At 37.9% G+C, this 16,349-nt stretch overlaps 1 protein-coding gene across 8 annotated transcripts in view; it reads left to right on the top strand.

The window, feature by feature from the left end:
• Window positions 1-16,349, top strand: part of atxn1a (ataxin 1a) — a 98,540-nt gene that overhangs the window by 63,181 nt on the left and 19,010 nt on the right. For 6 of the 8 annotated variants that reach the window (XM_044139465.1, XM_044139469.1, XM_044139466.1 and 3 more), the window contains one exon: window positions 4,977-5,093. The gene's annotated coding sequence lies outside the window, so the exon portion shown is untranslated. Of the gene's footprint in view, window positions 1-4,976; window positions 5,094-5,308; window positions 5,414-14,480; window positions 14,738-16,349 lie in introns of those variants that run through there. The other 2 variants (XM_044139471.1, XM_044139472.1) reach the window with 2 other exon arrangements.

The raw sequence follows: 16,349 nt of genomic DNA, 5'->3' as shown, positions 1-16,349 counted from the left end.
TAATTTTTAACTCCTGCAATAACATTCTTAATGTCAGAGTGTTGTAAAGCTTATTCAAACCTGAACTCAGCCATGGTAATTGAGTTGTTTGACTAAAATGGTCCCAGAACTAACAAGGTTGTCTTTTTTATGTCATTTTTCTGCATTTATGTGCTGTAGCTGTGAATAAATTACTGAACATTTGCTGCCATCTGTTGAGCAGAGCTATGTTATAATCAGTACAGCAATAAAATATCAGTACTTGACAACAAGACAGTGGATCAAAGGAAAATTGGACAGTCCAGATCTTTAGTTGGTTTAGTTGTTTAACAAAGATTTCCAGGGCTTTGTGTCTCTCCTTCCTCTGTGTCTATTTAGCGGCTGTGTGCAAAGTTGGAGATGACTTGCATAGTCCTACAGTCATTTTCAGCAGTTGCCCTATTATAACTGTTACAAAAGCTGTTGAGAATACTGTTTTACAAATTTAAGATGACCTAAATGGCACTTCTGAGAACCCTTAATACGCATTTCTTATTAGGTGGACCCCTTGTACATCTTTCTTGCTCTGGTCATACTGAATGTTTGGATTAAGGTTTCGGGTGACATGACTTGTTACTGTAAGATTGTGATAGATCTGGAAAATTGAGTTGTGGTTGAGGGAGGCATTTCCTCTACAATTCTGTGATGGTCAGCCACTTGGATTACACACCCACAAAAAAATTCAATGCATTCTTCTGTCTTAAGAAACTAAACAGCTGTCAGACACTACGTCAGCTCCTGAGGCATTTCAGCTATGCGTACATGTTCCTATGACCATCATTGTCTGTAGTGCCTTTAACAAATGAGCTGGAATTGGCTTGGGTCAAGGTAGAAAGGAGAGAACAAAATAGCCTTACTAAACACGAACATTCAGTTTGGGTTTAGTCTAGCTGTATTTTCTCCACTCTTATCTTTTTTACATTACATTTATCTTGCAATAGATCAAAATTCAAGAAAAGAAGAGCCTCCTGAGAATAAATATTTTTTGACGACCTAATCCCTACAGCTTCAAGATAGACATTTAGAACAGACTGTTAAAGAACTTGTGCCTCAAGAAAGCATTTTTGCAACCACAGTGCCTGTACATCTGGCGAAGACTGAATGTGAAGAATGTGATCTCTAAAACAGATGAAGTGATGGTTGAGTGGACAGAAGTATTCATAGTCTAAATATGCCAGCATGCAGTCTAGCAAAGAGCAACACTCACAGAGAGAGCATTTGGTCCAGATCACTGCACACAGTTGCAGAAACACATGCTTGATCATAAACTTATTACTCACTTCGTCCAAAAACAGCAGAAGGACATTCACACAATGGATTGAAAATTTGCATACAAATCACCCATTTGGTCCATCAATAGTGAAGAAAACACTCATCGGTCTATCTTTCATTTGTAGCTGTGAACAATTTATTAAATATTGTGTGAAAAACTACAGCCATGAAGCAAATATAAACTGCAAATGCATTTATTGGAATTTAGGTTTCCCATTTCCCTACTTTAAAGCCCTAATAGGACTCAAGCTCATTTGTTTTCAATTGTTACACTGATAAAAGAGCAAATCACAATCCACTTTAAGTTCAATTTTTTTGTTGGGTTTTGGTTGCCCTAGTCACCTTTATTAAATGGCAGATAAGACCAGAAGAAGGGCAGAGAGAGAATCTAACTGGGGGCAACTGCATTGAGAACTGTTTGTTGTGCGTCTGCTATACCATTCAGCCATGAGGCACAATTTTACGTTTTCTTGCACAGATCATTAGATCTTATTATTATTCTTTTTTTTTTATAGAATCCATAATGCCACAAAATCCTTTGTAATGGAAAATCGAGATCACAGATTCTCCACTGTACTTACCATGTGATGTTATTACATTTTTTATCCTTAATAACCCTAATTTAATCCTTCATTCTTTCAAATTAGTAAAAGGTAATGAAGACTTTGGACATCCTGGAATTGTTTTGGACTAGGACTCAGTCACTGTTGATTATATTACCCCAAACATCCAACTTCTTTTTACTCCTTAAGAATAAAACAGAGATTTCAGATATGTCTCTCAAACTGACGCTGTGTCAATTTTTGATAGATAAGGCTACTGCAATACAACAGTATACAAGGAATGATTTGTACGAATTAAACTACAAGATTATGATGCTCGTGGTTCATACAGAAGCACAAGAATATAAAAGTATTCCATTCAAGTGGCATGATTGTTTCTCCTTTCAAATCTGAATCGCTTTTCAAGTCCCATAATAGTTCAGAGTAGCTAATGGACTGCTTTCCCTCTGTAAATTTCTGACCATCTCACTGTGTAAAACCCCATCAGTTCTCTTGGGTTATCAGGTGCAGACCTTTTAGCTGTTCCCAAAATTAGATCCAAGCCTTCTGAGGATGCGCTTACTTACCGAGGCCCTGTTCTCTTAAGCCAGCTTCCTGTAGACCTCGAATCAGAACAAAATGTGTATGAATTGGAAAACAAACTCAAAGCTTTCCTGTTCTCACGAGCACAAGTTTTTCTTTTTGTGTTTATTTATATATACTTTTAAACCTGAATCATGCCTCAGATTCTCAGTTTTGATAGAAGTCATGTTGGACGCACACAGAGTCCAAATTCATCAACAAAAGAGGTCCATATATGCACATTACCTCACTGGAATTGTGCAGACATTCCAAGCAACCTAAATCTTTCACTATTGAATTATCAGAGAGACATACTGTAAACATTTTTAGATGGCATAGAATAACTTTTCTTTTGTGTTTTTCCAATAAAGTCGGTAAATGCTTTTTGTGTGCATAACTGTCTTTGTCCTGCTTTGCTTTCATCCTCATCATCTTCCTCCACCCTTTTTGCTGACCTTCTTCAGCTTTTTATACTCCCTGCTGTGCCTCGCTGGCTGTGCCAGTGTTGTTCTGCCAGTGAGTTTGTATATATGCCTCTTCTCTGCCACCATCTGTTTCTCTCTGTCTCACTGCTTGCCGGTGAGAGGAATAGGAATAGACAATTTCTATTTCTCTCTTTCTGTATTCTTAATTCTCTTAATTCTTCGCTTTGGATTTCCTCTACGTTTCTAACCATTTAGCTATCTTTCGATTTGTTGTTACATTCTCTGTATATCATCTGATAGATTTGATAGATTCTTTTGCTAGTTGGCATCTTTCATTCTATTCCCTCAGTGTAGTCATCTATTTTTTTTTCCTCCTTTGACTCCTCTCTGGAAACAACTTTGTTCATTCAAACCCTTCTGCTTTGTGTGTAAAGCTAGTTTAATTCATGTAAAGGCTTTAGTTTAGCTCCACACTAAAGCCCACCACAGAATCCGATTGATTTTCTCACATCTGACATTGGATATTCATTTTCTCCTTTTCTCTCTCTGCCTGACTGTTCCATTGTTGTATTTTGTGCACAGTAGCTCTCAATCCTTGGTAGAATTGAGTTGTCATGCATATTATAAAAGTGTGCATGGAAAGGCATCTCCTGCTGTCACTAATGTATCCTTCAGACTGTAATTCCTGCCTTGGTTGCCTGTAAGAGTGCTTTAGAACAATAAGAGAGTCGCCCACATTCACTCCCACTCTGCCAACGTTTTTTTTTTTTTGTCTTTGTCACACTCATAAAAAGTGGGTCAGTAGGATGTTTGGAATCACTGGCACTCCCCACAGCCCCTACTGCAGCTGATCAACAGCAGGGAGTTTGTCTTGTTTCTCCGTAACATCCACATCATTCCAAAACAACCAGATTAATTAGTCCCACAGAGAATGTGTACGCTGTCGACAATCACCTGACCTGTCTGTTACGGTGTATATGGGTGTTTCTCAAGTCTGCGTGTTGCACATTTGATGTCTTTAAAGCTAATCTGGAGATTCTTTTAATTTGACAGGTCCCAGGTGAAGCGCAAGTGTAAAACCCATCAAAGAGAACAACGTTTGAACAATAAATTATGTCCCTAAGAGCTTGCCTGATCTCAGTCGATTAGGTTGGGGTACCGATTAAATGACTGTCAGTCGTCAGATGTATTTTCTTCTTCTGATTATTACCCTTCATATAAAACTAGGCAGTTTCTTACATTATGCCAAAAGACATGAAACAACTTTCCTTTTCTCAAAATCTTCCATTAAATCAGACTTAGCTCTATCCTTTCTATTTGCTTTTGAGAGGAAAGATTTTCTCTAAATTGACATCAGGAGCACACCATTCTACTCTCTTACAAATGTAAAGCTTTGCTTTAGGAACATTGTTGTGACATTATTCCTCTGATCTCATTTTGCTCTTACAGTTTGAGTACTGTCAGTACCCCCCCTCTCTTAGGATTTTTTTTTTTTTTTTTTTAGAATATATTTTCCGAGCTTCATTTCCTTCCACTGAAAAACCCATCACCAACATTAATATAATGTTATCTTGAATTTTACATAGTGCAGCATAAATATTTCTTTTTAGGTGTTTTGACCACAAATCTTCTTTGCTAGCCTTTTGCTTTGAAAATGGAAACAACATAATATACTAACTTTTCTGAACAGGAAAATGATCCTTCTTCTTTAACTGCAATGTTGGCTTAGGGTTATGTTATGAGTCTATTTTAAATTATCTATATATCTGTCTCTATACAGATATAAAACAGTCTTTCCTTATGTAAGATGTGGTGTCGTGATGAGAATAGGTTAATGCAGACAATTTTTTTTCTTCCTCAAGGCTTTTTGCCTGAAATGTTTTTTGAAGGAAGTGTTAAAATTCACACTTTATGGTGGTTAATAACAGCTTTGCAATGTGTGGCTCTCACTAGCAGACATACAGAAACATCCTAAGCTTTCTCTACAAAGGCATTCTTCATTGTGTGGTTTTTTTTTTTTTCCTTAGGCTTACAAGGGTATATATTTTGTAATCAAAGGTTTAAAACATCACATCAATCCTATGAAAGTAGTTTTATTCACATGTTTAGCTTAACATTTGATGTTTCTATTTTCCAGGGAGTGCTGAGTCCCTCGGCCCACGTTCCTCATTGTGGGATATAGTCTGGAAACCTCTCCATGGCCTTTGCTGCCTGCTGACAAATCAGGAAGTCTGGAGCAGTTGTGTTGAATGAGGTGAGAATGGTAACATTTGGCATTTTGAATATTCAGCTACTTGTGTTCTTAAGCAGTTCCTCTTCAGATATGGATAAGTTAGCTGCAGGTCAAGTTGTGTCTCTAGCTATAAGACAAAGCTCACTGCTGAGTCATTACAGACAAAGTGCTGTCACACTGCTGTTCCAGCCTAAAAGCTGTAAGTCTGACTGTCATGTTTAATCTGATGTTATTAGCTCTGGCATCAAGGACTTTCCAGCCTTGTGTTCTGCATTGCCAGGAGCCCAGTTCTACTGATAAACCCGTCAATCTGGCAACTGCACAGATGAATGTCAAGTAAAGTGAGTTTGAGATTTTAATGGAGTGGCATCTCATAATCTCAATTTTGTTTCTTTGTTTAAGCTTTGACCCACATCACATTATAAGTATAATTGAACTCTTATAGTAAGTGGCTTACTTGTCTAATCTTCATTATCTGTTATGCAGCATAATTAGTTGACCAAAACAATATGATACATCACTTGTTCAGTCAGCTGCTCTTTGATGTTATGGAGATAGATAAGAAGTTCTCATTCAGATGCTCAAATTAAGCCAGTGAGACTCAGCTAATAAAGATAAGATTTATTTATTGCATTCGCTATGATTGGAGGAGATAAATTTTTAGGTTAATTGAAACCAAGTTTGCTCAGAGACAGTTAGCCTGAAGTATTCCATGAAACCCTAACTATAGAAACAATTTTATGCTCAAAATACCTGGAAATCCACATATGAACTGCTTACATTTATTATTTTTGAAGAAATGCTAGTCTCAAGGGAAGACGTTCTCACTCCTTGTCTCCACTGAGACTTAAGATTGCAGGGTCAGTTGCAGGGTGTAACAGCTTTGGAGCTGCTGGCGATTATCTAACAGACGTTTCAGCTGAGCACATATGTAAGGTCAAGGATATGAACCCAGGCTTTTTTTATGTGAGTCATGAAATCAACAGCTATTTTAGTTAAGATAGTGGCATTTTCTAAAACTTTTGAAATGATCTGTTTCTTTGCTTTATTCAATAGAATAAAGTCAGCTGCTCCAGATTTCTCTTCTGAAAGACGATTTTTATATTGCTATGTTTTTCTGTATGATTTTTAGTTTATTTTAATATTTAACATGTGAAAAGCTGATCTGTTAGTTGCTTTAAGGGGAAATTCAACATAAAGTTATCTGCACTGTTCGTTTTGTGCAATGGAAATAGTTTTTCCAACTCTGTGGGTTATCATTTTATACAATGACTAGAAATCTTTCCAAAACTGAGCTACCAATAGATTGTGGCAATCCAAAGAGACAACTGGGAGCCATTACTTTAGGATTTGTGGTTATTATTTTGTCCAGGTAAGACTTTCATAAAAAAGAGTCTCAAAGTTATGGAATTATAATTCATTCTAATGGTTGCTCATTTTCTTGTGTGTTTTGATGCGGCTCTTTTAATGTTGTAAAGAAATTTCTTCTGGCCAAATCATTCCTGAAAAGTTACTTATAAGAATGATTTGGTTTCTGTTCCATTGTGCTTTTTCTGTATCTAGTTTCTTGTATAACAAACTATTATTTCCTCAAAATGTTGCACCGTTTATGAGGACAATGCATTGGCGGATTGAGCAGCAGAGTTTATTATGTGAGCTACACCCATAAAAAACTTGCAAAGTTCTGTCACTCATACCTATGCTATTAACTCTTGTTTGATGTTGTCTTAGAAGAAACAAGACATCTTAGAAATTTATGAATGTACACATTTAACAAACAAGGGTTGAGCACTGCGCAGACAAATTTTATGCCATCACAACCACCTCATACTCTCCATCAAATTGATGTCAAACACTGATGTGGAATAGCATCCCATTCCTCGACCATCCATCATGTAAAGTGACACATTGCGATTGTGTTGGTCACTCTGGCAAGAATAGCACATCCAAGCTGATCCTGCAAGTGACCAATGAGGCTCAGATTGAAATTAATAATTGACCTTACATCCACAGTCTGGAGTAATTCTTTGATAACCCCCCCTCCCCCCGGTGTAGGGGTGACAAATGAAATCCTGGTTCCTAAGAGTGGATATAAGGGATTCCTGCTGGTCATAGAATCTCATGTTGACATCAGTCTGCTTTGACATGACCTCCATTGATGACTGGAAGATTGGATCCCACACCATCACAATACCACCACCAAAAGCTGTTTGCCGTTGACAGAGAACATTTGGCAAAATTTTCATGGTGCAACTAACAAACTCAATTGTGGTACACAACCCACAAATGCATTTTTCTTAAAATCCTTTCTCAAGCTTTCCAATGGCGTAAGGTTTACTGCCTAGAAGCACTGCTACCTTTTTTGTTCTAATTTTATTATTTTTGACTGCGCTCCTATAAGTGAGCAAGACTGTTCTTCGCACTTCAAGCTCGTTTTTTTCTGCCGCTCAAACAGTAAGAAGTGTGAGTGCCTTTGAGAGAGAGAGAGAAAGAGAGTTAGTAGTATCCTTGGCCTGCCGGGGAAATCTTGGCTCCAAGGCGTATGGGAAAAGTGCTGCTGGCAAATCTTGAACTGAAGCATTCCATTATGCTGTCCTCTTGAAATACACACAACCCTACTTTTTTTTTTTTTTTACTTAAGAAGTCATCATGTTTACTTATTTATTCTGAACCACAATCTGTACGTTTTTTTTCTCATCAAAATTATTATTTTACCATTCCATTTTTATATTGTATAACTGTTCAAACAACAAACACTTCAATGTTCTTTATGTCTCCTTGTCTCTCTGAATAATTTTTATATGTGTGAATAAATACACACTCACACACACGCACACTCACTAAGAGGAGAAAGACCAAGTGCCTGGTGCAAAGAGGGAGCTGTTGTAGTACTATATTATGCCTTGAGGCCCACAGCCAGGGTTTAACCATCACTCACTCACACAGCATTCAGCACAATATCCTCGAATCAATATCCTAAGCAGCAGGAGGCTGTCTGCATGAGTTGTATTAGCTAATAGACTTCTCCTGTCTGTCTTTCTTTAGGCTGTCTTTCTCTTTCTTACTACTACACAATGACATCATCATTGACTTAATTTACTTGTACCTTTATCCTGATTTTATCCCTCTGTCCTCTTTTTTATCCACTTCTCACATCGTTTTTTTCCTTCTCTTCCACCTCAATGTGTAAAATAGTGGACAGCAGTAGAGCTCACTGGTCATTCTGATTTAGATGTTCACATACATTTCCTTAGTATTTGGTAGAAATGCATTTAATCTATATGAATTATATGTTCATTATATGTTCAGTTGCATGTATATTATTCATAATGATGGTCGGTCATTTATACTTTATTGGTTGCATTTATTATGAAGAACTCCTAGTGAAGGATATGCTCCTGATTATTTTTGATTAGTTTCTGTTTTCTGAGCCAGACAGACATATCTCTAATTTGAAAATTAAGAAAAAAAGTGGACATATTAACTAGTTTAACAGATAAACTCTGAAGACAGGAATGGGGCTGTAATCTATCAAATCTGACATTTGCAATGTCATGGACTACTACTTTGTGCAAAAATCTAATTTTAGAATGCCCCACACAGATTGATATAATTCAAAATTATTTATGTTTTTCTTTGCAAAAGCTGTGTTTTGGAGAAATCCCTTCTTCTTTCTATCTGAACTGAGAGAGCTGGTCAGATTAAAAAAAAAACAAAACAATGCACATGTGCTACATACATGAGTTTGAGTAGTGTTCATCAGGCAGGATTCTGTTTTGTAGTGTGTGTGGCTATTGTGTGGGGTTTGAAATTTGTTTGGATAATGGTTGCATGCTCTCTAGAGTTGGCCTTAACATAATATGTGCCTTGCTGATGTTGACGACTGCTGGCTGTGCTTTTTGAGACTTGAGTACTTTAACAAACATGTTCTGCCTGTCTTATGCTTTTGTCAATGTGACTTTCAAAAAGTAGAGAACGTTATTCACACACAAGGACACATGCTGAGCAGTCACTCAGCTCTCCTTCATCCACACAATACCTGCTGCCATGCCTGTTCATGCCACTTACTGCCAGTCTGTCTGCCCATGTCTGTTACTTGCTGTGGAGTTCATCTTAAGCAAATGCCATATCCTTATATTAGACATGGATGGCTGCAAAAGCAAAGTGTGCTCTTGTTCCTTCATTCTGTCAGAAAAGGGAAAAATAAACAGTGTACATGACGACAAGCTATACCAGCAGCTTTAGTGTGCGGTAGTGTTTGTGTTAAAATTTGTCACCTGAGCTGTTATGTTTAGCACTGTGCTCCTTGCAAACCTCCAGAGTCACCCATCTCACACCTGTCAACCTGTCTGCAAACCGATTCAGTTCTGAAATGATCTGACTCATCATCTGAGCTGGGTTACCTCCAGAAGATAAAATATATCCAACAAGCTCTACTGACCACCAGAACGCTTAGAGAGGGAAAAGACTCAATCTGCTATTATATAAGCATAATGATCTTGGCACAGTCTATAATGAGGTCTAAGTGGTTAAGTAATTATTAACTGAATTAAGCAGAAAATGGGTCCAACAACCCTGGCGTTCTAGCCCCTACAAACATTTTGCGTGCTAGGTCTGCATTTTTATCAGTGTAGACTGGCAGTCTGCATGGGATGTAATGGGAACATGGAATGTTGATATTGGGTCAATGGTGCAAGATTTGTAGAAAATCTTTATGAATTTTAAAGCGGTGGTGTTTGTAGTAATATCATGCCTCCAAGTTGTGAACTTCATGCAACAGATGTATAATATATGCATCCAAAACATGTTGGCCTGGCTGAGCTCAAGATTACTCTTCAGCTGTTAACCTCAGAACTTGAACCAAAGAAGACTTGTGACTTAATCACCGATTACAGAAAGGTGATTATCTTTCTAAATAACAGAAAGATATTTAGAATCTGTAAACCTGTCTGTTATTTATTGCAGACAGGTTTTTTTTTAGGTGTCAGACTTTTTCTATTCCCAAATACAATTTGTTGTCATGGTAGAAATGTACTTAAAATAAGTGAAATAGAAGCCAGAGTACAAAGAAAAACTTTACAAAACTTCAGGAAAGCTCAAATGATTTCAAACAGCAGTTTGAAAGATTACAGGACATGTCTAATAAGACACAAATTAAATTAAAAAGTACATCAGGGCTGGTTTACACACAGTTTACATTACATCGTATTACCTTTTGTGTCCCAATGTAATTTTGCATATGCATTAAGTCCAGTAAAATTAAGAACACAAACCCTTTTCACTTCACATACTCATCAATAAGCATCATGATTCACTTTTTAAAGTTAAAAACAATTCTGATAAAGATTGGGGGCATTAGTTTTTCTTTATTTTGTGGCAAGAACTGAGATAATCTTGTAATTTCCTAATTTTCATTTGGTTTCCCAATGACAACCTCTATCAAATAACCCTCTGCACATTTTTGTCTTTTATGTCTTATAGTCCTTACAAAAGATAAATCGGAGTCAGCTGAATGAGCATCAGAACTAGAAAGTAGAAATTCATCCGTGAAGCTTTGTCTAAAAGCTGCTTCAGGCTCAGAAGTAACTACACCAGTGATTCACTCCTGTTTAACTTGCACAAATAAACCATATCACTTTAAAATGTTACTACTTTTTTTAATTGAGCTTAGTTTCAAAAATGATCTGCATTTTCCTATGAAATGGTTGACATTTTAATAATTACAGTAGAATGTTTTGTGAATTGAAAAAGCTGTATATCTCTGGGAAGAATGAACTAATTACATTTCTCAGTAATTTTCTCTCGCTCTAATCTGTACCGTCTTTTGTACCTTCAGTCTCTTCCCTTCACACGCTTTTCTCTTGTTCACTTCAGTACACCAACCCACATTCCTTAAGCAGGATTATGTATTGTCTTTGACATTTTTGTCTGGATGTTTTATACCCGTATGTCCTGCTGCTTGGGTCTGGATGAATCTTTGTTTTGTTCTTTTGTTTTTTTCATTTGTTTGTTTTTGTGTGATGGGTGTTTGTGCAAATACATGCCTGCTGAAGAAAAGAAAATTAATGAGAGTTCAAGTTTGCACGTGTACATGTTCACAGAAGAATCCATGTTTGCCTAGCTACTCGTGTGCATTTGTACTTGTGTGTACTTAGACGGATTAGAAGAGGAGTTAGCAGTGATTTGTCCATCCATTGCAGGCCCTCCCTAATCCTGTAGACATACATGCACGCTTCTTTGTGTGTGTGACTCTGAGAGATCTAACAGTGTGTGGATTAGTGGTTTTGTGAATGGGTTGTAGCTCCGACTGAAATATAGCACACGAGTTAACAGAGGGTTTCTGAGGGAAATGGAGATCAAGGGGTGACTGAGGCAGAGTGCTTCTTGTGCATGTTAATATGGTTCAGAAGACAGAACGTTTTTATTTCATGTTTAGTTTTAATATACTTGTATAAACTACAAAAGATAACCGTTTTACAAGAAGCTTCTGTGTACGTGTGTTTGGTTTGTGACCAATAGATGGCTCTCCACCTGCTGTTTTACAAGCTTCTGATTACACACACACAGTCACACATGCACAGAGAGACAGATGGAAAGACGTGGAAAACAAGAGAGCTGAGACTTTCACCGACAGCAACGGAGAGGAAGGGGGGATAGATTGGTTAAGAGTGTGTAGGAAGGCGAGGGTTGCTGTTGTCATAATCACAGCGTGTGTGAAGTTTGCGTGGGAGACAGAGAGAGTCAAGATTGTGTGTATGCATGTGTGTATGTGTGTGAGAAAGAGAGAGAAAGAGCAGAGACAGCAGAGGAGTCTGTGATATGTATACGGGTGTGTGTATATATAGAAGCTTTTCATCAGTTTCCTTAGTGACTGGCTGTGACTGAGACTGTATTCTGCTCTGCAGTAAGGAACAAAACTGAGACAGAAATGCTGTGTGCCGTGTTGATTTTTCAAGCAAACTTAACATTTGTTCTAGTTATTTCCACATAGATTCATTTATGCACATTAGGTATTTGTGCACAAAAATATAGGAGCCAAAATACCAAACAATGTCTAAGAATATTCAGGAGCAATAAATGAGATCAAGTGCTTTACTGTAGTGAACTGAATTCAGTGCAATATAACTTTATGTAAACTGTGTCCAAAGAGGACTTTTTGCTTTGAGAATATATATTTTTACCATGGTTGTTTTCATGTTTGACTAAACTGAAGCTGTAGTAAAATGTTATTATGTTGGTTCTTTTGTTCATATTCCAGTTCTGCATTAGATCAGAAGTTTTGGGGTGAAAAAAACAAACAACAAATAAAGCTCTACTTCAAAATGACAGCGGTAATTAAATTTCAATTATCTCCACGTGAGTTCAGCTCACATTTGTAAAGATAATTATTAATGACTGATTTAATGTCACCGTTGTTTAAAAGCTGGGAATTTGCTGATTGACAGCTCAGTTGTAAACATAAAACTAACATTACCGAACCCTTCAAAGTGTTTCCATGGACTGGGAGACTAAAAACCAAAACTTGCAAATGATGTCTGATAAATATATAAATAAATGCCTGCAAAGAGAGCAGACGTGTTTTGCTGAACTTTATTCAATGAAAAAATGAAGCAAGTCAGTGGCTGGTGGGTGAGGTTTTACTCTTTTCCTTGTTTTTGAAATTATAATTAATCTATAACTTTAATTTTGACAATTTAAGTTTTTTGGTGTGCTGTTGCACACACATTTGTGCATGCCAAAATATTAGAATATTACAACAAAATTAGGACTTAATAAAGCAAATTATGTACATTAAATAACAGGTTTTTTTACACTTAGGTATTTTTTCCTGGCTACATCTATGAGTCAAAAAATTTGGTTTTAAGTATTGTCTGGTTTTGTTCTGTTTGTCTGTCCTTCCAGCCAGGCTTTGCTTTAAGCAGGCACAGTATTTAAAGTCTGACAGCGTTAGAAAATATTAATAATAAAATGTATTCATGCTTAAAATCACATAAAAATAAATGCAAATAATGGAATACGGTCTGAAAAGGAGGGCTTTGTAAGGAAATTTAATATGCCAATGTCACAATTCTGTTTGTAGGAATTTACCTTGATGATGAAGCTGCTTTTTAAACAGCACTGCTTCCTGAGTTACAGTGTTAAATACGTAAATATTACATTGCTCATATTTTTGCTTTAGTAGTTGATCATTGAAAAACTGTAATAGCTCTTAAGAATATATTTTTAAATAATCTTAAAACAAAATTCCAGTCTTTGTTCAGTTAAACCCACCATGAAAACTTAGAGTTAAACACAGACTGATATCATTCCAACAGGAAGGCCAACCAACACAAACAGGATGTCATTTTATTGCTTGTTTGGACCCACTAGTCCTTAAGGGAATTATTTTATCTTGGTGCCTTTGGTTGTTTATATATGTGTGAGTCCGTGCTCATTCCTTCTGTATGGATCCAACATCTCTTAGCTCTGAGGAACACATTTCATCTATATTTATTCCTCAATTGTCTTTTAACTAGGTCAGCTAAAAAGCAGAAATAGATTGCTGCATACTAGCAACGAGGCATACCATCTAGTGGCCAAAAGCTGGTATTACAGTCACATTAAAAGTGGCTGTAGAACTGACTTTATCAGCAACAGGAGAAAAGCAAATTTGCTCATTCCTGACTTTCATATTATTTTCTCCTATTACTAATAGATCATAAATGCATTTGTTTGAGTTTGTAAACGACATCTTCTGGTGCTTTTTTTTTTTATTATTATTAGGCATGGATATTGTGAAGATGTGTTGAATTGTTTTGCAAAGTCAAGATTTCTCCAAATTTATCAAGAGAGTAATAATAATATTACTAAATAAAAACAGTTCAAAGTTGTAGCCTTAGATAATGACATATTGTTTCTTTTTTTACACTCCGTGCACACTTTCATGTCCTCTTTCTGTGTTTCTGTTTCTGTAATCTCCTCTCCTCCCTCCCTCGCCCCTTTATCTCCCCCTCAGTCCCTCGCTCTGCCCTTCTCACTGTAACACCCTCCCACCCCCTCTCGTGTTCTCTTTCTCTGCTTGTAAGCGGTCTCTGGGCGTGCAGCCAGCTGGCTCGTGTGTGTTTTTTGAATGAATACCTGATGAAGTTGGACGAGCAAATGGTAGGAGGGGCCCATATGAGAGTGTGTGTGTCCGTGTGTGTGTATGTGTTTGTGCAGGGCAGACAGTGTGAGAGCACTGGCTTGCATTCAACCTCTTGCATAATACACGTTGGAGCTCTGCATGCGGGACTCCCTCCCTGTGGGTGTGCGCAACTGTGTGCTACCAATTAGTGTGTGTGCGTGCGTGTGTGCGTGTGTGTGTGATCACCTGCATGTCAGTGGATGTGAGGGGAGCTTCCTGCCTCGCTGTTGAGATTTAGAAGAGGGCTGCCGGCTGAACATGAGTGTCTGCGGTGCGTTTTGAGGGGTGAGAAAAACCAAGTGCAGTTTGTGGCACAAGTGCCCTGGGTCTACTTAGGATTTTCCGCTTGAAGAGGGAGGGGTGGAGCGAGGCAGGGAAAGATTTTGGTTGCTTTGCTTTGCAAAGGACACAGCAAAGCAGGAGAGGACTGGAGTCAAGGGAGCAAAAGAATGAGAGGGGGAGAGAAAGCATGCTGCAGAAGTGGGCTACTCCTGCTCCCCTGGTAAGTAGACTTCTCTCAGTTTTGCGCTTGCTGTGAATGAAGAGCATGCGTGGGACATCAGAGGGTCATAATGTGGGTGCGTGAGACCTGAATGCTTGAGCTCTTTTATCACTGTGTGTCATGTGTAAATGCATACTGCATCTGCCCTAGTTTTTCTTCTGATAGGGCTTGTTTGTCTTTGCTTCTTTGTCTGCTGTCCAGAAGCATTTTTTCCTCCCTGCTACTGCTCTACTACCCCTTCACCCTCTCTGTTCACCCAGCCAACCTCGGGGCTGTCGAGGGGTGAGAATGTGCAAGTCATGCAACACTGCCCAAGAGTTTGTTTTCTGAAACTTACTCTCCCTTTTTCCTCCCAGTCATGCATTTATCCTCATCTCTCGTTTTAGAACTCGCTTTCTCTCGCTGACTGCTCATTCCTTCAGCCGCTCCTTTATCTTCTTTGCCAGCTTCATCTGTCAAGTCTATAGTTGAACTTCCATTACTCTCAATATTTTTATGTATGTGCTCTTTGTGTGTAGGTGTGTATCATCATCAGCAGAATGACAGTGAGTAAAGTGTCAGCCATGTGAAAGTTTATGGTCTTTTTGTAATTTGCAGGCTCACTGTGATGCAACTCCACACCTCCACTAATGAAAATCTACAGGCAAAAAGGAGATGTAGATGAAAAAGCAGAAGTTGAGAGAGAGCGAAGTGTTAGCTTGCAGCAACACTGTACTCTGTGGCTGAACTATATTTAGCTGTGAGATAACACATCACGTTGAACTTATCCGTTTGATAGTGATTATGATTATGACTGAGCAGTCATGCACATGCAGCATCAGATTCACATATATGTAGGCTATAATCTACGGTGACTTCTCCTTTCATTTATGGGTAAGTGTTGCTTGACCGGATGTTGGATAAAAACAAATGTAAAAACAAGTTATTGTGCTATACGAAGGTAATTGTAGCATTTACAGGTTTTACTCTGTTTCTTCCAGTTTGCACATCTTGAGGCTGAAATTTCTTCTTGTCCTTTATAAAATAGCTCAGTCAGATTGGAAAAACTATGAATATCAATCAAGTCTCTCCACACATTTCTAATTGGATTTTTGGTCTGGGCTTTTACTGGACCATTCTAGCACGTGGATTTTTTTTTTGACAATTCCTTTGTGGGTTCAATGTCAGGGGTCAAGGTGAACCTCCACCCCAGTCTCAAGTCCCTTACAGTCTCTGACAGGTGCACTTCCAGGTAGCTCAATCTGTTTGATCAGCTTTGACCAGCTTGATGCGCCCATTACCATGTTTCACTGTGGGGATGTTGTGTTCTGGGTAAAGTTCAACCTTTGTTTCATTTAGCCAATCTCCTTTTTGCAGCTGTTTGTCTTGTTTCCACATTACGTGTGGCGAACCACAAGGTCCAGTCAAAGAAGATCTCTACAGCTCTTCCAGAGTTATCATGGATTTCTTTGCTGATTTTATGAAAAATGCTCTCCCTTCCTCTGTTTCAGTTTAAAAGAATAGCCATGTATGAGTTGGTTTACTGCTGATCTATACTCTTTATAGTAATGGATGATGGATTGATCAGTGCTGATCAATGTTTTTGGTATATTATTTTGTAACATAACTCTGC

This window comes from Gambusia affinis, linkage group LG14 (genome assembly GCF_019740435.1).
Source record: "Gambusia affinis linkage group LG14, SWU_Gaff_1.0, whole genome shotgun sequence".
NCBI classification, from domain to species: Eukaryota; Metazoa; Chordata; class Actinopteri; order Cyprinodontiformes; family Poeciliidae; genus Gambusia; species Gambusia affinis.
Note: the sequence above shows the minus strand (reverse complement) of the source record. Positions and strands in the feature narration are given on the sequence as shown.